Source organism: Balaenoptera ricei, chromosome 5 (assembly GCF_028023285.1).
Source record: "Balaenoptera ricei isolate mBalRic1 chromosome 5, mBalRic1.hap2, whole genome shotgun sequence".
Classification (NCBI taxonomy): Eukaryota; Metazoa; Chordata; class Mammalia; order Artiodactyla; family Balaenopteridae; genus Balaenoptera; species Balaenoptera ricei.
In genome coordinates this window covers 115,607,590-115,632,545 of record NC_082643.1, presented here as the reverse complement: position 1 = coordinate 115,632,545, position 24,956 = coordinate 115,607,590, and the positions used below count along the sequence as shown (strand labels likewise).

Here is a 24,956-nt window from a genome sequence, read left to right as displayed (position 1 = left end):
GTTTAGCTGTTGGCAGAAAGTGATAATCAAAACAATGCTACCTCAGCCCATTATGCTCCCAAGAAGCAGCAAGTTATATGCCCCTGCTTGTTATATGCGTTGGATCCAATCCCACAGGAAATATCTCTAATTCACAAATTATTTATTTTATAGTGGCATCCTAAGAGAGGATTGGCAATAAGGGCAAGAATTAAAACATCAACAACAATAATTTCCCCTAATCGCCCCCTAAACTTTTCACCCCAAAAGCCTTCTTGCTTGTTGCACAGGCACCTCAAATATAAATTATCTAAAACTGAACTTACTGTCTTCCCTAGGAAACCTGATACTCCTAGTGTTTTCCATCTAATCCAGTGGCCAAGCCAGAAACCAGGGAGTCACCCTTTTCCCCCACATTGTATATTCAGAAAGCTACCAAAGTCCCAAAGAGGGATTATAATATCCTAGATTAGTGAGCTCCTGCTTATCTCTCTGGCTTCATCTCACACCCTCACAATCTGGTCTCAAACCATCATGTTCACATTTTTTCATTTTCTTAAGAGTGTATGCTTACCCACGCTGGGACTTTGTATGTGCTGTTTCTTCTAAAAAGAGTTTTCCCTCTCCTTGCTTAGCTAACTCCTATTAAATGGATAGGTCTTAATTTAGCCATCAGTTTCCCCAGGAGGTCTTCCCCCTGATTCTTCTGGTCTGAGTTAGGGGTCTCTTTTCTGTTCTATCTCAGCATCCTGTGCTTTCTGTCACTTATTAATACTTAGCAATTATAACTCCCTATTCATTTGTCTTTCACCACCACTAGACCACAGGATCAGTTCACCTTTGTATTATCAAAATATTATCAAATACTACCTAGCCTAGTAATGGGGACACAGTAGGATCTCAATAAATACTTGTTAAATAAATGGAACTAAATAGGTAGAAAGAGCAATGCTGACCCCAGTAGCAAAGGTACTGTACATTTTTGTTCAGGGAGGCAGTTCAATGCATGGCTTCAGTGTAATAAACAAAATGGCAGCATGATTGTTTACAGCATTTTGTTGACTTGGGCAGAAGACAAATAAACCCAAACACCACCACCCCGCCCCCTCTCAAATAAGCCCATTCTCCTACAGGAAGAAAACCAGACTGTGATTCAGCTGCAAATTTGTTTCCACCTTATCTTTCTGAATTTATACAGAAAGTAAGAGCAGTAATGTAATGGCAGAGTTGACTGATTCCTGCGTGTTTCTGCCATTATCATGGTCCAGTGAACAGTCCTCAGCTTTGCAGGCTCAGAAGCTCAATTTTATTATTTCACTCAAAAGTGGAAAGTCACTGAGGCAGACTTTCTCAACAGGGGTTCTTCATCTGAACACAGAATACAGAAAATTATATGAGAGATTATTTCTAAATTCTCCCAAGGATGGCAAATAATTACTACCATTCTAGATGCAAAGAGAAGTTAATTCATTACATGCAATGGATGCCTAATAACCATTAGGGCTTATTTCACTCCCAGAATTCCAGAGGGCTTGAATCCCCTGAAATAAACTATATATATATACAGTTTATACATATATATGTATACATGTGTATAGGTATGTACATGTATGTATTATATTTACTAATTGGTAAAAGAAAATACATGTGTAACAAAAACTAGAATATAGTATCTAGTTATAATGTGGCTAATTATACTAATTATAATGTGGCTTGAAAAATATGGACTCTAGAGCCAAAAGGATTAGATGTTTTTAAGGATTCATTAATTAAGCTGTCATATTTTGGTGACTCAGCTTCCCTCCTTAGAGAGATAAGAGACTGTGAGCTCTTTGAGAGAAGGAACAACATTTATCTTGGCTTCACTTTTTATTGAAATTTGAACTCCTAATAATTAACATAGTGTATGGTACACACTCCATTTCATTAATGGATAGATGAATAAGTTGTATTGTAATACTTCCTGAATTCTAATGATATTTCATTTCATATATGAAATGTGAATTCTTGCTCATTCATTTAACAAGCACCTACTATGTGCTTGGAGCCTAGACAGGTTATGCATTATACATCATTTCTTTAGGATTAATCTACCACTTCACATCCATTAGGATAACATTATCAAAAAAAAAAAACAGGGCTTCCCTGGTGGCGCAGTGGTTGAGAATCCGCCTGCCAATGCAGGGGACACGGGTTCGAGCCCTGGTCTGGGAAGATCCCACATGCCGTGGAGCAACTAGGCCCGTGAGCCACAACTACTGAGCCTGCGCGTCTGGAGCCTGTGCTCCGCAACAAGAGAGGCCGCGATAGTGAGAGGCCCGCGCACCGCGATGAAGAGTGGCCCCCACTTGCCACAACTAGAGAAAGCCCTCACACAGAAGTGAAGACCCAACACAGTCAAAAATAAATATAAATAAATTAATTAATTTTTAAAAAAATGTACTTTAAAAAAAAAAAAAAAAACAGAAATATCAAGTGTTGGCAAAGATATAGAAAAACTGGAACCCTTGCCCACTGCTGGTGGGAATGTAAAATGGTGCAATCACTATGGAAAATTTGGGGATTCCTCAAAATATTATAAATATAACTATCATTTGATCCAGCAATTCCACTTCTTGGTATATACTCAAAAGAATTGAAAGCAGGGACTTGAACAGATATTTATACACCTATGTCTATAAAAGCATTATTCACAATAGCCAAGAGATGGAAGCAACCCAAGTATCCATTGACAGAGGAATGGCAAAACAAAATGTGATATATACATACAATAGAATATTATTCAGCCTCAATAAGGAAGGAAATTCTGACACATGCTACAATATAGAACCTTGAAGACATTGTGGTAAGCAAAATAAGTCAGTCACAAAAGCATAAATACTGTATGATTCCACCCATGAGGTATCTAGAATAGTCAAATTTATAAAGACATAAAGTAGAATGGTGGTGACCAAGGGGTGGGGGTGGGAGTTATTGTTTAATGGGTACAGAGTTTCAGTTTTGGAAGAATAAAAAGTTCTAGAGGGAATTCCCTGCCGGTCCAGTGCTTAGGACTCGGTGCTTTCACTGCCAAGGGCCCAGCCAGGTTCAATCCCTGGACAAGGAACAGAGATCCCACAAGTTGCTTAGTGAGGTTAAAAAGAAAAAAAAAGTTCTAGAGATGGATGTTGGTGATGAATGCACAGCACTGTGAATGTATTTAATGTCACTAAACTGTACACTCACTTTAAAATGGTTAAAATAGTAAAGTTTACATTATATGTATTTTACCACATTTTTTAAAAGATTAATCCAGTTGTCCTTTCTGATCCTGTCCCTGGATCTTGACATCTATCTTACTTTAGCATCTGTGGCTCTTGTTCATCTTTCATAGAGAATAACAGTAACCCACCTTACCTGAGAACTGGGACGCTATAAGCAACTGGGAAAAATCTTGGATCACTTCACCCTGGAATGAAGGCCTCGTTATCGTCATGTCAAGTTTCTAAGTAATATAGCCAAAGATGAGGCTTCTGGGAACTGGAACTAATTGGATTTTCACTGCTTGAAGTTAGAGCAGGGGTTAGGAAGGGGACACAGTGGAGAATGGTAATCTCAATTGTATTTAAAGGCAATGTCCACAGATAAGATGGCTTCTGTAGTAGCCCAATGTGCTCTGTCCCCACTTCAGTTATTCTGCAGTTTAGTCTCCAAAGAAATCTTAAGGAAGTAGAATTGAATTTGTAGGGAGACAGGGAGGGAAATAAGACATGTAGCATGTACCATATACTGCCATTGGTGCTTGACATTCATTATTTCATTTGATTCTTATAACAAACATATTATTATACTCATTTCATAGATGGCCAAATTAAGGCTCAAAGCAATTAGTATTTCCCAAAGTCATTTGCCTGCAAGTCCTAGGACTAGGATTCAAACTTGATTACTTTCTAATTCTCATAGCCCAGGATCATTTTATTGTTCTGTCTCACAGTTGCCTATAGAGTCAATTCCTGCCATTGGCTCCTCCTTGGAAAGAGCTGTTACCCTGAAATCAAAAATCTATACCCAAACTTTTATGCTGGCAGGCAAATAAGGCTCCTGGCAGCAAGTTCATTCTTTGATGAAAGCACTTAAGAATTGATTCCCAGCTAGAATAATTAGAGGCAACAGAAGAAAGTGCTTCTTGCCCCTGCATTCAGTACCTCCCTTGGCTCAAGAGGAAAATAGCCACCAACTCATACTGATGAAAGAAATTAAACCTGATGGCTGAAAATCACTAAGTTTAAATTCAGGCTTGGATATTGTACTCCCCTACAAGCATTCTGGACCTTGTACACTAAATTATATTTAAATTGCATTTTCAGGAGTATTTCTTGTGGGATTGATTTTACTTTATTGGCTAAGAATAAGCAAAGCAATAAACAAATAGGATAACTATATACTCTGTTTTTATTACTCATTTAAGTAATTGAATATCTTCCAACAAGTGACCTGCTCCTCTTCCAGACAACAGCAGACTTGTCTATCAAAATACTGCATTAAATACATCAAATTCTTATAAATGAAATCTTACTACACAGCAATTGATTTTATGACTTCCAAGTTAGAAATCTACGCAAATAAACTCTTAACTGCATGAAAACTTTCCAAAGGATTTTCATGACCTTTTATGGCTTGTCCTAAAATGAAATCCACTTTTGTCATAGAAGCACTTCAGAGTCTCCTGCACTGTTAATATATCTTCCAACACATTGGATTGCGGTGGGGGAAATCAACAATTCGTTATTCCACAAACCCCACCAATGAAATGCAGTGAAACCCGATGGGGTTGGGAGGGCAGGGGAGCTGCTAGTTACTCAATGGAGGAAATTATCCATTTCCATCTGAGCTTCAGTTTTCTCATCTATAAAAGGTGGAATTGAGCAAAATCATCTCTAATTATATTCCAGTCTTTGAGCTTCTATGATTTGGTTATTCCGCAATGTGATAAACCAAAATACAAAATAGTTCCTATCTAATTTTTAATAACTAATGGCATGATGAGATAAAACTCTTAACAAAGGGTTTGCAGGGTAAATAATAATGATTAAAAACTACTTGTCAGAACTACTTTTCTAAGTTATTACAGTATAACTAATATGCCTATAATATAATTAAATTCTTTGAACAAAATATAAATAATATTCCAGGCTTTCACATCAATAATCTTGATATGAACGATCTTAACACCTTAACTTTTGGCTCGTTTGTGACTTGTTTTAATTTCTTGGGCAAAATAATTTAATAAATGGCACCAAAAGATAAAAAATTAATTTGAAGATTTTCTTATATTTTTAATACTTTCAGGTTCTTAACTCTAAAAATTGAAGTTCTTTTTAAAGTAAACCACACTGTTGTGGTTTTATTTTATAATTTTGGATCAAAAGGGATGAGTTCACGTTATTCAAAAAAAAAATCTAGTTTTGAGGTAACAGATGGTAAGTTTAAAAAGAATGCACTCTTTTCCAAGTGTTCTATAATAAGCATGTATCAAATTTATAATAAAACAAAAACAAAAGAATAGCATACTATGCAAATAAAATTCACATTCTCCTTTATATCAGGACAAAACTTTTCTATTTCTCTCCTTCCTTTTGGCTCTTCATTTCTCTACATTTATAAAATAGTAGCAAATCAACTAAGCAGGGAAGGTAGAAAATTATATGATGTATAGCATCTATACGTTTCTAACATTTCTTGTCACAAACCAAATATTTTTTTCTGCTGCAGTTAGCATAAAGTATAAATTTTTGTGAGACCCAAAGTAAATACCAAACACCTAAGATGACCATCCACCTAGTAGCCAATCTATGGTCATCAACAACACTGAACAATGTAGACTATCATCTATTTTTCATGCTAAAAGGATTCAAATTCCAATGCAATAAACCTGTATATAAGAATGTTTTCAAGTCATTCAAATGTTGATTGTTATTAGGTCCAATTCTGATATCCTAATAGAAGCAAAATTTACCTCACTGCCTACTGAAAAAGGAACTCTGTCAGGACGTGTTGAAGAATAAAATGAAATGAGGTTTATGTTCTCAAAAAGTAGTTATCAACATCCAATAATTACACAACATATTTATAATGGTATTATGAATTTGTCCTTTAAAGAACCAGCTACATGACAAATACATATGTATTCCATTTATTTCTGTTACTTATGAAGATTAAGATATTTGGAAATTCTATCTAGGTAAATTCTAATGTTTTCAATTCTCATATCTAACCAAGTACAGGCAGCTCTAGAGGTAAGAGGTTTTCTTTACTTCCACTTTGATTTTCCAACACCTATAATTTTGGTTCCTAACAAGTTTCCAGAATAAAATCAAACCTTTTTTTTCAAATGTGTGCCCCAATATATGCCTATCTTCAAAAATCTACAGCTTGACCTCGTTCCTTCAGATTTAAGAAAACTGAGATCATCTGGCCAAGCCTCTCCTAGTTTGAGAATCCCCTCTAAAACTTTCCTGACAGATGGCAACCAGTTTCTATTTAAACACTCCAAACACAGCGTTCTCCTGTTTTGTTTGTGTCCCCCCAAAATTCATACGCCAAAGTCCTAACTCCAATGTGGCTGAGATGGAGCTGCTAAGGAAGCAATTAAAATTAAATGAGGTCACAGGGGCCCTGATCTGACAGGAATTAGTGTCCTCATAAGAAGAGACACCAGAGCACTCACTCATTCTCTCTCTCCCTCTCCCTCCATATATGTACTGAGGAAAGACCATGTGAGCACATAATGAGAAGGCAGCCATCTGCAAGCCAGGAAAAGAGCTCTCACTAGAAACTCAATCAGCCAGAACCTTGATCTTGGAGTTCTAGCCTCCAGAACTGTGAGAAAATAAATTTCTCTTGCTTAAGCCACCTAGGCTATGGAATTTTGTTTTAGCAGCAGACTAATACACCTTGCTTCACAAGGTGGCCAATTCCACTCTCAAACAACTCCAAGTGTTGGAAAGTTCTTATTTTAAGCAGAAATCTGTTTTCTGCAGCTTCCACCCGATAACCTAACATCTGCCTTCTGGAGCTACATGAAATAAATTTAACCCATGTTCTCAATTTAAAAAAAAGATTACATGAAAGAGTCCCCAATATTTTAACAACTCTTCTCTATCCTTTAGCCTCTTACTTAGACATACTCAAATTTACCAAGACTCTCTTTAAAATGTGGCAGCTAGAAAGACTCCTTAAGTACTCCATAAATATGGATAATAAGGGGCACGATACTTTGCTAAATTAGTCCTAAATTTTCCTGAGGAAAAGCTACTCTCTAAAAACCCCTCAAAACCCTTAAGAGGAAGGGAACTTCAGTCGATGAGACCACCTATCCATGAAGAAAAACCTTCTGTAAGGTTCCCTCTGCTGGAAATCTAGTCAGCTGGCTCAGAAATCAACAAGATAGACTTCAAGATCAACTGGTTGCAGACCGGATACTTTATGAAAATAAATGAGTACATCATTGAGGACAGATTATTTCTATTTACCTCAAGGTCACTGTGGACAAAGAATCCATTCACTCCTTCTCACCAGTAAAATTCATTTATTTTTTTATCACCTTTCTTATGTCCAAAATGTCTACATTAGTCTTCTCTTATTCATTCTCTTTTTTCCATAGGGATAAACTAGTTAGTCCAATGCACATTTGTGTAAACTACTATATTAGAAGAGCAAATAAGCCTAGTCCTTTGGTGCCTGGGGAACTCCTCAGTGAATCCCTTGCTGTCACCATCTTGGGTAACTCTCTGGTGCTGCTTCCAAGGACCAAAGAGAGGGAGATTTTTTTTTTTTTTTTGGCTGCCTTGGGTCTTCGTTGCTGCGTGCGGGCTTTCTCTAGTTGCAGGGAGTGGGGTGTTACTCTTCGTTGTGGTGCACGGGCTTCTCACTGTGGTGGTTTCTCTTGTTTCGGAGCATGGGCTCTAGGCACGCGGGCTTCAGTAGCTGTGGCTTGCAGGCTCTAGAGCGCAGGCTCAGTAGTTGTGGCGCACGGGCTTAGTTGCTCCGTGGCATGTGGGATCTTCCCAGATCAGGGCTCAAACCCGTGTCCCCTGCATTGGTAGGCGGATTCTTAACCACTGCGCCACCAGGGAAGTGCCGAGAGGGAGATTTTTGCCTTCAAGTCCTGCACCTTTTGGTTCATGTCCTCTCCCATCCCTTTTTTCTTTTTCTCTAGCTTATTCCAACTGCTGTGCTTTTCTTGTAAATATGTCACATCTGAATTGTCAAAAAATTACTTTGAATACTAACTGCTGTGGTCCACAACACAGAGATCAAAAGCACACATTTACTAACGCCATTTGCAGCAATGTGGATGGACCTAGAGATTATCACACTAAGTGACGTAAGTCAGACAGAGAAAGACAAATACCATATGATATCACTTATAAGTGGAATCTAAAAAACAGTACAGGGCTTCCCTGGTGGCGCAGTGGTTGGGAGTCTGCCTGCCAATGCAGGGGACATGGGTTCGAGCCCTGGTCTGGGAAGATCCCACATGCCGCGGAGCAACTGGGCCCGTGAGCCACAACTGCTGAGCCCGCGCGTCTGGAGCTTGTGCTCCTCAGCGGGAGAGGCCGCGACAGTGAGAGGCCCGCGCACCGCGATGAGGAGTGGCCCCCACTTGCCACAGCTTGAGAGGGCCCATGCACAGAAACGAAGACCCAACACAGCCAAAAATAAATAAATAAATAAATAATTAAAAAAAAAAAAAACAGTACAAATGAACTTATTTACAAAACAAAAACAGACTCACAGACAGAAAACAAACTTATGGTTACCAAAGGGGAAGGAGGGAAGGGATAACTTGGGAGTATGGGATTAGTAGATACAAACTACCATATATAAAATAAACAACAAGGATTTGCTGTAGAGCACAGGGAATCGTATTCCATATCTTATAATAAACTATAATGGAAAAAATAAAAAAGAATATAAATATATACATATATATGTATAACCAAACTGCTTTGCTGTACACTTGAAACTAACACAATATTGTAAAGCAACTATACTTCAATTAAAAAATAAACAAAAAAGCACAGATTTACTAGAGTATAAAGGAGATAGGGGATGTAAACCACATACACCTGAGTAAATCATTGGTGCGATCTAAAGAATTCAGTAATCTTTGTTGTCCTTGTTAGTGCACGTTGCTTCTCCCCGCACCTCCAAGCCCAGAATAAATTCAACTCCAAATTTAATAAATATTTTTATTTTTGCATTCTTACAGACTGTTGAAAAAGTCATTCCTCTCTAGGCCCTTCACCTCCTTGGTCTCAAATCATCACTGTGCTCAGTGATGATCCACTAAAAATTCAAAGATGGAAGATATCAGTAGACTGCAATATTTGGGGCAGCCTTTGCCTACCTAACTCATTAATATTTCAGCTTGGTAAAATCAGAATATATGTAAATTCATAGGGAACACCCTATGGATAAGAGAATAAGTGTCAACAAAGGCAGAGAGGTAGAAACACCTTAGACATGTCTTGGACATAGCAGTCCCAGGGTCACACAGAAAATCTCATTCTTCTCACTGAAACTGCCTACCCATGACAATGGTGCTACTTTTTCTTTACTCAGAAATGGCCACTGAGTAAACCAGAGTGGGCCTGACCCAAAGGCAGCAACTCCACAGTCTTGACTCATGGGGTGGCCCAATTCAAAGGACTCTTCCTACTGGAGCAGTGGAAATTAGTCCAATCAGACTATCTCCCTCCAGAATTTATACTGGAGAATGCAGAGAAGATTGAACAGGGGGGAGAAAAATAGAGAGCAATCACCCAGAAAGACATCAGAAAACAAAGTCTAGGTCCTTGGTATTTACAATAAACCCCTTTTATCTTAAGATTACCTGAATGAATCTCTTCCTTACAACAACAAAAAGCCTAGCACAATATATTTTAGGAACAGGCAATACACAGGTCTACCCTGATGAAGGGTTTATCCAGGGGACAGCAAAAGGTAAATTCAGAACAGTAGATTAAGGTCTTCACTTGTGAAGAACTTTGAATACTAGCTATATTTTTCTTTCTTTTTTATGTAATCTTACTTTCACTTTGCCATTGCACATTTGGCAAAACTTTAAAAAAAAAACAGAAGAGTGCCTATCAGTCAAGACTGAAATAAATTAATTTGCAAGAGATATATGTGACTTGAGGAGTCAGTCACCCACCTCAAGCCGGGAGAGCACTGTGGGCCGAGCAGGGGCAGCAAGGCAGTGGGAGCGCAGACTGAAAACATGCAGACCACCGGGGCACTACTCATTCCTCCTGCTCTGACCCGCTCTGGTACCAGGGGTCTGATCAGGCCTGTGTGTGCCTCCTTCCTGAGGGGCCAGAGGTCCCATCTGAACAGCCTTCCTACAGCAGTGTCCCACTCCCCGTGGCCAGGCGGGAGTTCCAGGTCGGTGTTGTCTCCTGGGACACTGACACAGCGGCCAAGTTTATCGGCGCTGGAGCCGCCACAGTTGGTGTAGCTGGTTCAGGGGCCGGCATTGGCACAGTGTTTGGCAGCTTGATCATTGGCTATGCCAGGAACCCATCTCTGAAGCAGCAGCTCTTCTGCTATGCCATTCTGGGCTTTGCCCTGTCTGAGTCTATGGGGCTCTTCTGTTTGATGGTCACCTTCCTCATCCTCTTTGCCATGTGAGGTTCCATGAAGGTCACCTACCCACCCCTGATGCTTCGACTCCAGGCCATGCCCAGTGCTAGAGTGTGCTAAGCTTTACCATTAAACACAATGTTTCTCTAGAAAAAAAAGAGAGAGAGAGATGTGACTTGAATAGCATAAATAACAATGTTTGATTTTATATCTATTTGTCACAGATAACCAAAGGTATTTAAAAATCTAGTAGTGTGTTGACATAATAAAAAGACGCTCTCTAAATCTTTTTTTCACACACAAAAAAGATGTATATCTCCCACTAAGATCAGGTATATGGAAAGGACATTCCCCTCTCACCACTTCTTTGCAGCCTTATAATGGAAGTCCTTGTTAATGCAGTAAGGCAAGAAAAGGAAATAGAAGGTACACAGGCAGATTGGGAAGGAAGACATAAAACTGTCTTTGTTTGCAAATGACATGATCATCTATGTGAAAAACCAAAAGGATCAAACAAACTCCTAAAGCTAATAAGTAATTATAGCAAGGTTGCAGGATACAAAGTTAATATATAAAAGTCAATTGCGGGCTTCCCTGGTGGCGCAGTGGTTGAGAATCTGCCTGCCAATGCAGGGAACACGGGTTCGTAGGCCTGGTCTGGGAAGATCCCACATGCCGCGGAGCAACTAGGCCCGTGAGCCACAATCACTGAGCCTGCGCGTCTGGAGTCTGTGCTCCGCAACAAGAGAGGCCGCGATAATGAGAGGCCTGCGCACCACGATGAAGAGTGGCCCCCACTTGCCGCAACTGGAGAAAGCCCTCGCACAGAAATGAAGACCCAACACAGCCATAAATAAATAAATAAAAATTTTTTTAAAAAAAAGTCAATTGCTTTCTACGTACTAACAATGAACAAGTGGAATTTGAAATTCAAAACACAGTAACATTTGCATTACATCAAAAAAAAAAGAAATACTTAGGTATAAATCTAACAAAATAAGATTTATATGAGCAAACCTCTGATTAATGAAATAAAAGAACTAAATCAATGGGGAGATACTGCATCTTCATGGATAAGGAGACTCAATATTGTCAAGATGTCAGTTCTTCCCAACTTCATCAATTGATTCAATGCAATCCCAGTCAAGATCCTAGCAAGTTATTTTATGGATACGGACAAGCTGATTCTAAAGTTTGGGGACTTCCCTGGCGGTCCAGTGGTTAAGACTTCGCCTTCCAATGCAGGGGGTGTGGGTTTGATTCCTGGTCGGGGAGCTAAGATCCCACATGCCTTGCAACAAAAAAACTAAAAATATAAAAAACAGAAGCAATATGGTAACAAAGTCAATAAAGACTTTAAAAATGGTCCACATCAAAAAAATCTTTTAAAAAAATAAATAAATAAAGTTTGTACGCAGAGGCAAAAGACCCAGAATAGCCAACACAATATTGAAGTAGAATAACAAAGTTGGAGGACTGATGCTACTCAACTTCAAGACTTACTATAAAGTGGCAGTGATCAGGACAGTGCGGTATTGGTGAAAGAACAGATAAATAGATCAATGGAACAGAACAGTGATCACAGAAATAAACTCGCATAAATAGAGTCAACTGATCTTTGACAAAGGAGCGAAGGCAATACAATGGAGCAAAGATAGTCTCTTCAACAAATGGTGCTGTAATAACTGGACATTCATGTGCAAAAAAATGAATCTAGACATAGACCTTACACTCTTCACAAAAATTAACTAAAAATGGATCATAGGCCTAAATGTAAAATGCAAGAACTATAAAGCTCCAAGAAGATAAACTCCCAGATAACCTTGGGAACAACACCACCAAAGGCATGATCCATGAAAGAAATAATTGATAAGCTAGACTTCATTAAAATTAAAATATCTGCTCTGCAAAAGACAATGTCAAGAGAATCAGAAGACAAGCCACAGACTGGAAAAAAAAATATTTGCAAAGGACACATCTGAAAAAGGATTGTTATCCAAAATATACAAAGAACTTTTAAAACTCAATAATAAGAAAACAACCATATTAAAAAATGGGCCAAAGGCCTTAACAGACATCTCACCAAAGAAGATATACAGATGGCAAATAAGCATGTGAAAAGATGCTCCACAACATACGTCACCAAGGGAATGCAAATTAAAACAATGGGATACCACAACACACCTATCAGACTGGACAACATCAAACACTGGCAAGGGTGTATAGCAACAGCAACTCTCATTCACTTCTGACAGAAATGCAAAATGGTACAGCCACTTTGGAAGACAGTTTGGCAACTGTCTTAAAAAATAAAACATATTCTTATCTTACAATCCAGCAATCGTGCTCCTTTGTATTTACCCAAAGGAGTTGAAAACATGTCCACACAAAAACCTGCACACAGATGTTTATAGAACCTTTATTCATAATTGCCAAAACTTGGAAGCAACCAATATGTCCTTCAGTAGAGGAATGGATAAACTCTGGTACATACAGACAACGGAATGCTATTTAGCACTAAAAAGAAATGAGTTATCAAGCTATGAAAAAACATGGAGGAAACTTAAATGCATATTTCTAAGTAAAAGAAGCCAATCTGAGAAAGCTACATATTGTATGATTCCAACTATATGATATTCTGTAAAAGGCAAAACTATGGAAACAATGAAAAGATCATCAGTTGCCAGAAATGGGGGTGGGGGTAAAGAGACAGAGCATAGAAGGGTTTTAGGACAGTGAAAATACTCTGTATGATATTATAATGACATATTATTATATGTCGTTATGCATTTGTCCAAACTCATAGAATTAGAATGTATAACACAGTGAACCCTAAAGTAAGCTATGGACTTTAGGTAATAATGATGTGTCAATGGAAATTCATCCTTGGCAACAAATGTACCAATCTGGTGAGTGACGTTAATTATGGGGGAGGTGGGAATTCTGTGGTTGGCCAGTGGTTAGGACTCGGTGCTCTCACTGCCGAGGGCCCAGGTTCAATCCCTGGTCGGGGAACTAAGATCCCACAAGCCACACGGTGTAGCCAAAAAAAAAAAAAAAAATTATGGGGAGGTTATGCACGTGTTGAGGCAAAGGGTATATGGAAAACCTCTGTACCTTCCTCTCAATTTTGTTGTGAATCCAAAACTGCTCTAAAAAATAAACCTTTAAAAAAAAAGGTGTACATCTACATCCAAATCTCATATTGCCGTATTTTTTTACACGCAGTGAAGAATGGATTTTGCAAGCCAAAATATTTTGGTCAACATTGTAAAAAATTTACAGGCTATCTCAAAATGAGATTGATTTTTCTTGTAGTTGAATTTAAATATTAAAGGCTTTATGGCTCCAAGTGGTAATGCATAATAACTGGGTCTGCTTTATAATGATTTTTTAAAGCATAGCATAGGTAGCAAGAAAGTTTAAAGGAGTAAGATGCTAAAATGTTCTTTCCTGTGTCTAGTAGTATGCTTTAAAATTTTTTTTAACCATAATTCTTTAATTGAAATATCTTCCTTGACTCTGTCTGAAGTGAAGGCAGCTGAAACCTTTTATAAAACAAGCTTAATATTCAGAGAGAAAAAAAAAGCAAGTATCCAGTTTTCCAAGATAATCTCAACTAAATCTACCTACAATGCAGGAACACTGACTACTAAGTATTGCTAACGTGGGAAAAAGAGAAAAGCTTACAGTTAAAAAACAACACCGACTGGTAACGATTTATTTTCCAAAGTCATTCCAGCACCTCTTACCTCTTTCTACAAATGTGTGTACCAATAGCACAAGGGCCACGGCAGCTTGGCAAAGAAGATTCACCTTGGTATGCCCAGTGTTCATTATTGAAGCTCAGGCTTCCCTGTTTCTTTTCAGGTTTTATGTAAGAAAGGGTCACTACTTCCAAGGGCCTCAAAAATTGAGGGTCACCAGAAAGGCTAAAGATATATTAGGTATCAAGGAGAGGTAGCAAAATAAGCGTGAGAGAGTGGGCAGTAAAAATGGATAAATATTCTCACCAACGATCCAGATGTACAAACTCTTCCATCATTTACATCCACAGCCCACCACAGACTCTTTATTTATTTATTTATTTATTTTTGGCTGCACTGAGTCTTCGTTGCTGCGCGGGGGCTTTCTCTAGTTGCAGTGAGCGGGGGGTTACTGTTTGTTGCAGTGCGCGGGCTTCTCACTGCAGTGGCTTCTCTTGTTGTGGAGCAGGGCTCTAGGCACGCGGGCTTCAGTAGTTGTGGCACACGGGCTTAGTTGCTCCACAGCATGTGGGATCTTCCCAGACCAGGGTTCAAACCCGAGTCCCCTGCATTGGCAGGTGGATTCTTTAACCACTGCGCCACCAGGGGAGTCCCCCACAGCCCATAGACTCTTGAAGATGGATTTCCCTCAAGAGCAAGCAGCTGTTTCACCAAAGCTTCACTGGGGTTATTTCTATAAGATAATATATTATTTCGTGAAGACGCCCTCTCTCCTCATATTTCTGGTTCTTTCCCTCTTTTTTTATGTTATTGGCCACAGTATCAAACTGAGTAAACATTTTCCAGCTCAACCACATTATCTGCTTTGTCTATCCACACACACTTAAAGTTGCTCTTAAGGGGGGCTAAATTTTTCTGTGAAAACAGATGAAATACAGTCTGTCATGAGAATGAGTGTGAACCATCTGGAATATTTTCAGGAAGGACCAAATAAAATCCAATCAAATACGTTTGAGAAGCAACAGAAGTTTAAGGTGGTGTTTTTATCTACTAATTGTAAAGTTTATAAATTGCCATTGTTGATAGGTGTTTATCCTTTGAACACACTCATACGAGTATGCCCTATATATTTGTAGGAGCAGTGCCTGTCATAACAAAAGACTAGAAACAGCCTAAATGTCTATCAGTAGGGAGCTGGTTAAATAAATCAGTTTATCCCATACAATGAATGGATACTATTCAGCTAATGAAAAGGAATGAGGTAGACCAATATTTCTGAGATGGAAAGCCCACCAAAGGATAATAAGTGACATTGAAAACAAGTTAAAATGAAAAGTTTAGCTTTAGTTCATGTATTTTCAATTGTGTACTATGCCAGAGTATGAGTATACCACAATATATTTATAAAACATATCAACGTAAATGTATCTCATAAACATAAATTGAGGGCAAAATGCAAATTGCTAAAATACTAACAATATTATATCATTCATATGACATTTTAAAACATGAGAAACAATTCTACCTACTGTTAGGGACACATATATATGAATTAAGAGTACAAAGAAATGCATGGGAATGATGGCAGTTATCACCTGGGGGTTAGGAGGGACAATGTAATTGGGACAAGGTATTGGGTTAAACCACATGATATTGCCAATGTTCCACCATTTTTGACCTACAAAAACAACAATGTCATATATGGTTCAACCTCACACGTAAGTGGTCTTTGACTATGTTAAATAGGTTTTACTTTTTAAGCTAAGAGGAAGATACATGTGGGTTCATAGGAACCCATGTGGATCCATCATTATTTAGCTCTATGAGCCAAGACAAGTTATTTAACCTAATTTCTTTATCTGTAAAATGGGGATAATAATGAAACATATCTCACAGGGGTACCATGAAAATCAAATAAGTGAATATATATTAAGCACTTAAACAGTACCTGGCACATGGGTAAGCATTATTTGATTCAGCTACTATTATATTCTATAGCTTTTTGTACAGCTGTAATATTTCATGAAAATATTTTTCACTTATATTATGGAAAACTGTAAATATAAACAAAAGCAAGGAGACTAGTATAATAAGCCCAAATGTACCAATCACTTTGCTTTAATAATTAGCAAAGCATGGCCAATATGTTTCACTTCCACCCCCATTCCCAGAAACGCACATTAGATTATTTTGAAGGGATAATTTCATCCATAAATACTTTTTATATGTCTTTAAAACATAAGGATTTCTAGAAACATAACCAAAAATGCCATTACCACATTTTAAGAATTAACGATTCCTTAATATTATCAAATATCTAGTCACTGCTTCAATTTCCTTGCTTGTCTCATAAATACTTAAATAAATTTTGTTTTGCAGTATTTATAAGTACACAGCTTGCTGAATTTTTACAAAGTGAACATTCCCATGTAACCAGCCAGCACTTGGAAGAAGAAATAGAATGTTGAGTTTTCCATCTTTTTGTGTGTTTTTTACAATTTTTTTCAAATCAGGATCTAAATAGGGTCACATCTTACAAATGGTTGACAGTCTCTTTCACAGTAATTTTTCATTTTTAAATTAACATTACAGTGATGAAGGATATGAGCCTATTTCTACTTTTTAGACAATTTAGGTGCTTTTCATTATTTCTAAAGAATATATAAAATACTGTTTGTTACCACTGGCAGTGAGAATGGAAGTCAGAAATATGCCAGGGTAGTCTTTCAAGGCATTACCAACAAACAGCATTTTTAGAAAGGAAATACCATTGAAAATTAAAAACAGATTCAACTATGGTCATTAAAGTATAGCAAACAGCCAGAGATCTATTCTCCAGCTAACTCAATATAGAGATTCGCTTTTAGAATTTAATTGTATTTTTCATAATCATAATTGTATTCTACCTTAACTACTGTGCTTCCTTACTTGGGTTTCCAGCCCTGAGTCGAAATGAAATGAAAGTGTCTCAATGGTGCGCCGGTAATAGAATTTGAAAATCTTTATTCTGAGATATTGTAGTTTTGCAACCCTTAATGGCATTGTCCTTGACTGGAGATGCACAAGCAAATTCATTTCCTGCCATCCTCTCTGAGGCTAATGGGCCTTCCAACTGCAGAGTTTTCACTGACTTCTAATGACTGGGTGCAGCAGAGAGGGGCCCCTGGGAGCAGGATGCTGTCTTGTGGCAGAGTTCCTGGGAGAAAGGAAACCTTGAAAGACGCACTGCAATAAATCCCTTGTTTGGGGAAAACAGAAAGTCAAGCTCTATCATAAATTTTTTATTTTCCTCCATAATCTGACTTTAAGATTATGTTCAGGTGAAAGCAAGAGAAGATTGTCTGATAAAATAATTGTGAAAAGGTCTGAAATTAAAATATATATAAATGCTTATGTAAAATAGTCATGTAGAGTATTCCACTCTCCAAGACTTTGAGAAAAATGCTACATCTGGTGATAAAATCTGAGACTGTCTCTCATACATTTGTAAAATTAAGAAAATTATGTGAGTAAATGAGAAAAAAATGAGAAATCTATATACTATTATACTGCATTGTCAGTAAGAATAAGGTGACTGATTTTTAAAGAAAATGCAGAATTATCACACACAAAAAAAATCACTTACCTATTCCACATTTACATTATAAGATGTGTGTAGCTATTGAAAATACACCAGAACCTCACCCAGAGAGTGTTTCCACAGTCTAAGAAGACAGCATTGATAAACGGAAGTTGCATATCACACAAACTGAATGGTGAGGTAGAAACCTTGCACAGAAGCAGGCTTTCATTTCTGACCACTTTGGTACAAACTAGATTTCCCTAGAGGTTCAATTTGATGTAAAGAACAGGCAATTTAAGCTAGCTCAGCAAGTCAGAAATCAGTGGTAATAATAAGTTGTAAGTGCCTGAAAAAGGTGATGTCGAGAAGTCGGAAGCTATTATAAATTCAATTTCCCCATACAAAAGAAAAATTAGCAAAGCAACAAATGCAGTTCCAGGCATTGGTGTGCGGGACGGTTATCTGATAGTCAAGCCACTCTCTCATCATGCTCTCACCCCCCAAACACAAACAAGAATAATTTAGCTAGCCAATCCTGTTGCAGTCAGTTCTCAAAGATTTGGTTCCATGACATAGTTATTGCAAGGGGGTAAGCAAGGTGCAAGGTACAGGGACCTGCTTTCAGAGGAAAGGAACCTACCGACCTCTCAAGGAAAGGAATTGTGTGCTCTATTTACCCTTGTCTTCCCAGCCCTTAGCACTACCAGGTCTCATTGTATCCTCCACAGATGTTTGTTGACATTGCAGTTGGTTGGAAGTCATAATATTTCAGGATTTGTGTTCAGCCAGACCTTGAAGTAGCATAGTAAAGAAGAAATCAGCTATGTGTATGAAACTGCTTTTAAAAGGGTACATTATTTCATGAATAAATTAAATTTTGTCAGCACCCTGCTACTTCAAGGTCTGGCTAGAGTAATTATTATCCTGATTTACAAAAGCTGTCTAAGACTACATGGGACTTCATTAAAAAAACCAAGATAGGTAACAAAGATGGGCCTCAAACTCTGGTATACTATATCCAGTGTGATTTTCTCCATACCTCATCTGTTGAGCTATCAAATCCCAACAACCACAGAATAGAGAAGGGCGGGTGACAGCCACCCTGATTGGCTCTTCAAGGTCTTACTGTTATTATCAGCAGGACCCTGTTCTTGTTTGTGGCCAGTACAGAGATCAGCTGTCTTGACAATCCCAGAATCAGCTGTGGCCCCAGGGCCAGCATAGACTGTTTTCACTACATTCTGATGAGTGTTGGAGATTGGGAATATTTGTCTGGAAGTAATAAGCAAGATCAGAAGTGACTGGAGGCAGGTAGAGCAGTTAAAGGACCACAAAAATAGCCCTAGAGGGCTTCCCTGGTGGCGCACTCATTGAGAATCTGCCTGCCAATGCAGGGGACACGGGTTCGAGCCCTGGTCTGGGAAGATCCCACATGCCGCAGAGCGACTAAGCCCGTGAGCCACAACTACTGAGCCTGCGCGTCTGGAGCCTGTGCTCTGCAACGGGAGAGGCCGTGACAGTGAGAGGCCCGCGCACCGCGATGAAGAGTGGCCCCCACTTGCCGCAACTGGAGAAAGCCCTCGCACAGAAATGAAGACCCAACACAGCCAAAAATAAATATAAATAAATTAATTTTAAAAAAAAATAGCCCTAGAATAAGAGACTCTCTTAAGTAATATAAAAGGAAAAGAAATATAGATCAATAGCTGAAACACAGATAGATAATAGGTGGGTAGATATATATCTGATAGATATCAGATACATACATATAAATTAGAATGTCTTAATCTGAACTATATATCTTCACACAACTAATGTTTGTGAAATAGGGATGCATTTTATAATCAATGTACATATTTAACACAACGGTCTTTTTTTCCTAACACTAGAGAAGGGAAGAAATATACATGTAATTTCTATTGCCTAACGACTTCTTTCCTTTCATTTGGAACTGTAGATCAGAGAGTGGTTGATCAATAAACTAAATTTGATTATCATTTATACTCTTCTTATATTTTTGCCTTACTACATATGATCTCTCTGAGACCAGAGGCCCCATTTTACTTAACTCTATAATTTCCCATAACACCTAATATTTCTTTTTTTTTTTTTAATTTATTTATTTATTTATTTATGGCTGTGTTGGGTCTTCGTTTCTGTGCGAGGGCTTTCTCTAGTTGTGGCAAGCGGGGGCCACTCTTCATCGCGGTGCGCGGGCCTCTCACTATCACGGCCTCTCTTGTTGCGGAGCACAGGCTCCAGAAGCGCAGGCTCAGTAGTTGTGGCTCACGGGCCCAGTTGCTCCGCGGCGTGTGGGATCTTCCCAGACCAGGGCTCGAACCCGTGTCCCCTGCATTGGCAGGCAGATTCTCAATGACTGCACCACCAGGGAAGCCCCAACACCTAATATTTCTTGATACACAGAGTTTAATACGTATTTGCTACTGGGTATTGTTAAAAGTTACACACATACAATTAGCAAAAAAATGTCTCAAGCAGGTGATTCATGTCCAACAAAACGAAAGAAATTGAGAAAAATAAAACTGTTAAGCATATTTAAGCACTAGACACATCCATTAACTCAGATGAGATACCATCTAAATATCTAAACAGCAAGGAGAATGTTGCCAAAAATTAATTTCTGTTTATGACATTTTAGTAGAAATTCTCTATCATACAAAAAAGAACATTAATTTTTACCTCACTGTATTTTGATTAGAATAAATTTTAAAAAGGAAACAACTGGAGGCAATAGTTAAATTATGATACAACCATAAACTAGAATGCAGCGCTGCCAATAAAAAATGAGGTCTCCAAAAGATACTTAATGACCACATTATATTTAGTGGAAAAAAGCATGATATAAAATTAAATCAATTATTTGATTTAAATTTTCTAAATATTGATGGAGTTCAGAACATGCTGTCCCCAAAATATGGCTCCATGACATATTGAATATTTTAAGCTAAAGGAATTTGAGAAATGACAGATACAGAAAGGACTCTCAGACCTACCCCATCTCCCCTGAAATAGGTGATAAGACCCTCATGTGAGAGGTGCCGTCCTTATACCTGGAAGAAAGTAGCATCCTTATCTCTGAAGACAGAGGGGCACCAAGAAGAATCCCAATAAACAGGCCTTGCTAAGTTTCCCCCAGTTTACTACCCTTAGCTCATACTTCTTTGTCCATGACTATCCACTCTTCATCAGATCTAGAATAAAAACACTCAGGTTTAACTGTTTCTTCAGGTCTTCATTCCCTTATGAAGGCTCCCAAGTCACATAAAACTTAAATAAATGTGGTTGCTTTCCTCTCGGTAATTTATCTTCTGTCAGTCCAATTTATAGGGTCCCAGCCAGAGAACCTAAGAATGTAGTAAAAAGAAAAAAAAAAAAGAAATTTTCTTCCCCTACAAATTATATGAGACTAGAAAGAAATATACCTAAATCTTCATAGTGGTAATTTCTCAAATATGAAATTACAGATATTTTTAAAAACTAATTTCTATAATTTCCAATATTTTTATCAGCAGGGCTTTTAAAACGTTTACCTTAATGAGCAAGTTCCCCACAGTGTGATTTTGCTCATTTGAGTCTTCTTTGTGCATATTGCTGGCCAGCTGTAGCTTACCCCTCAGAACAAAACTGTGTATAGAAACGACTCAACCCAATTAACAAGAATATACTACACCAACCTTTACTGAGTTATTGTTACCAGTATTATTTTTATTTTCCTCCTAATAAGAAAATTAAAATCTATTTCAATTTTTAGAAGCAACTCACATGAAATCTCAGATTATAAACTTGGTCTGACTTTTTTATTCCAGGAATGGGTTAAACTGATCAGTTAATGAAAGCACTAGCTACTGAGACCGGTAGGAATTGGATGACACCCAAATGAAAGCCATTCAGGGATTAAACAGAGTGAGAAGGATTCCTCGAAAAAGACCAGATTTCTGGGATTCACAGCATCCTCTCTTTCTCCAGTTCTCCTCTGATACTTATCTAACTGTATACCTGAAATGTGCTTATTTTATGTGCAAATATGTGTGTAATGTACACATTTAATGTACAGTTATTTTTATTACTAAGCAAGGGAACACTAAGATATATCTATAAGTAGCTCTCACTAGCTCCTCTTCCTTCACTTCCTCCTTAAGCTGGGCACTGCCCCAATTCCCACCCTCAGCCCTCTTCTTTCACTATATGTTTCTTTAGGCTGATGCTTCTCCAAGTGTGCTTCCAGACCAGCAGCATCAGCACGACCTGGGCGTTTGTTAGAGCTGCAAATTGCTGGGCCTGTCCCAGACTGAATCAGAAACTCCAGGCATGAGGCCCTGCGGTGAGTTTTAACAAGGCCTCCAGGAGATTTTGATGTGTGTTGAAGTGTGGGAACCCCTGCCTCCAGGCAATCATCTGCCTCTTAGGTCTGTGGCTATAAACCTGTACTTCCTGGCTCTGACCTCTCTTGTGAGCTCCAGACCTGAGTTACCATCTGCCTGCTGAATCCCTCTATCTGAATATCCCCAGTGTAACTCAAACTCAGCAAAGTAATAAGCTTCGACCTTCCTACCCCTCTCCCAGACCACCTCTACCCTAAAGCCTGCTCCTTTTCCGGTTCTCCCATCTCAATTAAGGATACCTAATATTCACCTGGTCTTTTAGCCTAGAAATCTTAAAAATCATCTATTTTAGTTTTCTTCTGGTCACAAGTCCTGACTCTACCTTAGCGATGTGTCTCATGTCCTACTCTCCTCTTACTTTCACTACCGTATTGCAGTAACAGGTCTATTCACCTGTTGATCCCCAGTCAAATCCATCCCTCACACTTCTGCTGGACAAAACAAATAAGAGGGAGAAAGACTATGTTGTACATCAATATAATCCCATTGCTGGTTGCTCCAAAAGATTCTTTTTCTGGGACTTAATTCTCTCCGTGACCCTGTTGCTCATAAATATTAATACTATTGCGTTATTTTTCCAGAACATCAGTCTTTTCCTGTTAAATCTCTTCTCAAAAACTTTCAGGAGGAGGGGAAGAAAAAAAAAAAACAACTTTCAAAACTTCCCATTGTTGAGACTTCCCTGGCAGTCCAGTGGTTAAGACTCCGCGCTTCCACTGCACGGGGCACAGTTTCAATCCCTGTTTAGGGAAGATCCCGCATGCCGTAAGGCCAAAAAAAAAGAAAAATTTCCCATTGTCTATTTAAAAATCTGAACTCTTTAAAACGACGTTTTTAAACCCCTGCCCCCTCCCATGACAGCGTGGTCCCACCCCACACTTTCACTCATGCTCCTCCTTGGATCTGGATTTCACCTCCCATTTCCATCCCTCTTTCTTTACCATTTTACTTTTTATCCTTCAAAGACCAGTTTGAATGCTACTTGCCTATCAGAACTCACAAATCAGTTATCTTTGTGCCGCCCATGGCACATTTCCTTTTTTTTATAATGTATTTATTTATTTTTTTTTTTGGCTGCGCTGGATCTTCGTTGCTTCGCACACGCTTTCTCTAGTTACGGCGAGCGGCGGCTACTCTTCGTTGTGGTGCACAGTCTTCTCATTGCGGTGGCTTCTCTTGTTGCAGAGCACAGGCTCTAGGCTCATGGGCTTCAGTAGTTGTGGTGCACGGGCTTAGTTGCTCCACAGCATGTGGGATCTTCCCGGACCAGGGCTCCAACCATGTCCTCTGTATTGGCAGGCGGGACTCTTAACCACTGCACCACCAGGGAAGTTCCCCATGGCACATTTCTTATACCTCCGTGAGAGCTTCCTTTCTTCCAGGCATAGTAGTTATTTGCTTATCTGATAACACATGCCCTTAAGGGCATGATGGAGACCTTAATTCATTTCTATCTCTTAAACTACTTAGCCTACTTCGAAAGCACTATGCTATGGTCTGAATGTTTGTGTCCTCCCGAAATTCATATTTTGAAATTCTAATGCCTAATGTTTATAGCATTAGCAGGCAGAGCCTTGGGAAGGTGATTAGATCATGAGGGTGGAGTGGATTAGTGCATTCGCGAATGGATTAGTGCTCTTATAAAAAGGCTCACAGAGCTCCCTAGCCCCTTCGGCCATGTCAGGATAATGAGAAGCTGGCAACGGGGAAGAGGATCCTCACCAACCATGCTGACATCCTGATCTTGGACTTCCCAGCGTCCAGAACTGCGAGAAATAAATAAATTTCTGTCGTTTATAAACTACCTAGTCCGTGGTATGTTGTTATAGCAGCCCAAACAGACTAAGACACACTGAACAAACACTAACTGAGCGGAAATACATATTGTATCAATTACCACACAAAGGTTAAGCCAAACCAACCTATCTTGGCACAGATTAAATGCTTGAATGGGTCTCTCCTAGTTTCTCCAGAACAGGGGCTGTCACACCTGGGTGATGGTGAAAGAAGAGGGCTGAGGATGGATTTTGCAGCATGCCCAATTTAAGAAGGAAATGAGGGAAAAGGAGCTAGTGAGGGATACTTATAGATATGTTGTAGTGTTCTCCTCACACCGTAATAAAAATAGTTCTACATTCAGTATGTACATTTCTTCCCCAAAAAGTAGATTCCCAGAATATTATCTAGATAAAAACAAGGGAAAGCAATGAGTGATTACTTTTTAGTAAAGGAACTAAGGAGAAGAGCATGGAGGGAAGGTTTTACTATATTAATGTTCCAATATGTTCATATTTCTATTCTTAATGCCAATATAGGTTATCTAAGTAGAGGAATATGGGCCAATGTTATGGGTTTTTATTTTTTATTTTTTTTATAACTTTTTTTTAAATTTATTTATTTTATTTATTTATTTTTGGCTGTGTTGGGTCTTTGTTGCTGTGCACGGGCTTTCTCTAGTTGCAGCGAATGGGGGTTACTCTTCATTATGGTGCGTGGGCTTCTCATTGCGGTGGCTTCTCTTGTTGCAGAGCACGGGATCTAGGTGTCCGGCCTTCAGGAGTTGTAGCTCATGGGCTCTGGAGCGCAAGCTCAGTAGTTGTGGCACACGGGCTTAGTTGCTCCATGGCATGTGGGATCTTCCCGGACCAGGGATTGAACCTGTGTCCCCTGCATTGGCAG

General features: G+C 38.8%; 1 protein-coding gene and 1 pseudogene across 1 annotated transcript in view; one reads left to right on the top strand and one right to left on the bottom strand.

The window, feature by feature from the left end:
- ANK2 (ankyrin 2) overlaps positions 1–24,956 on the bottom strand; it is a 695,510-nt gene that overhangs the window by 604,830 nt on the left and 65,724 nt on the right. The gene's annotated exons all lie outside the window — the stretch shown is intronic.
- On the top strand, positions 10,244–10,653 carry LOC132366627 (ATP synthase F(0) complex subunit C1, mitochondrial-like; annotated as a pseudogene).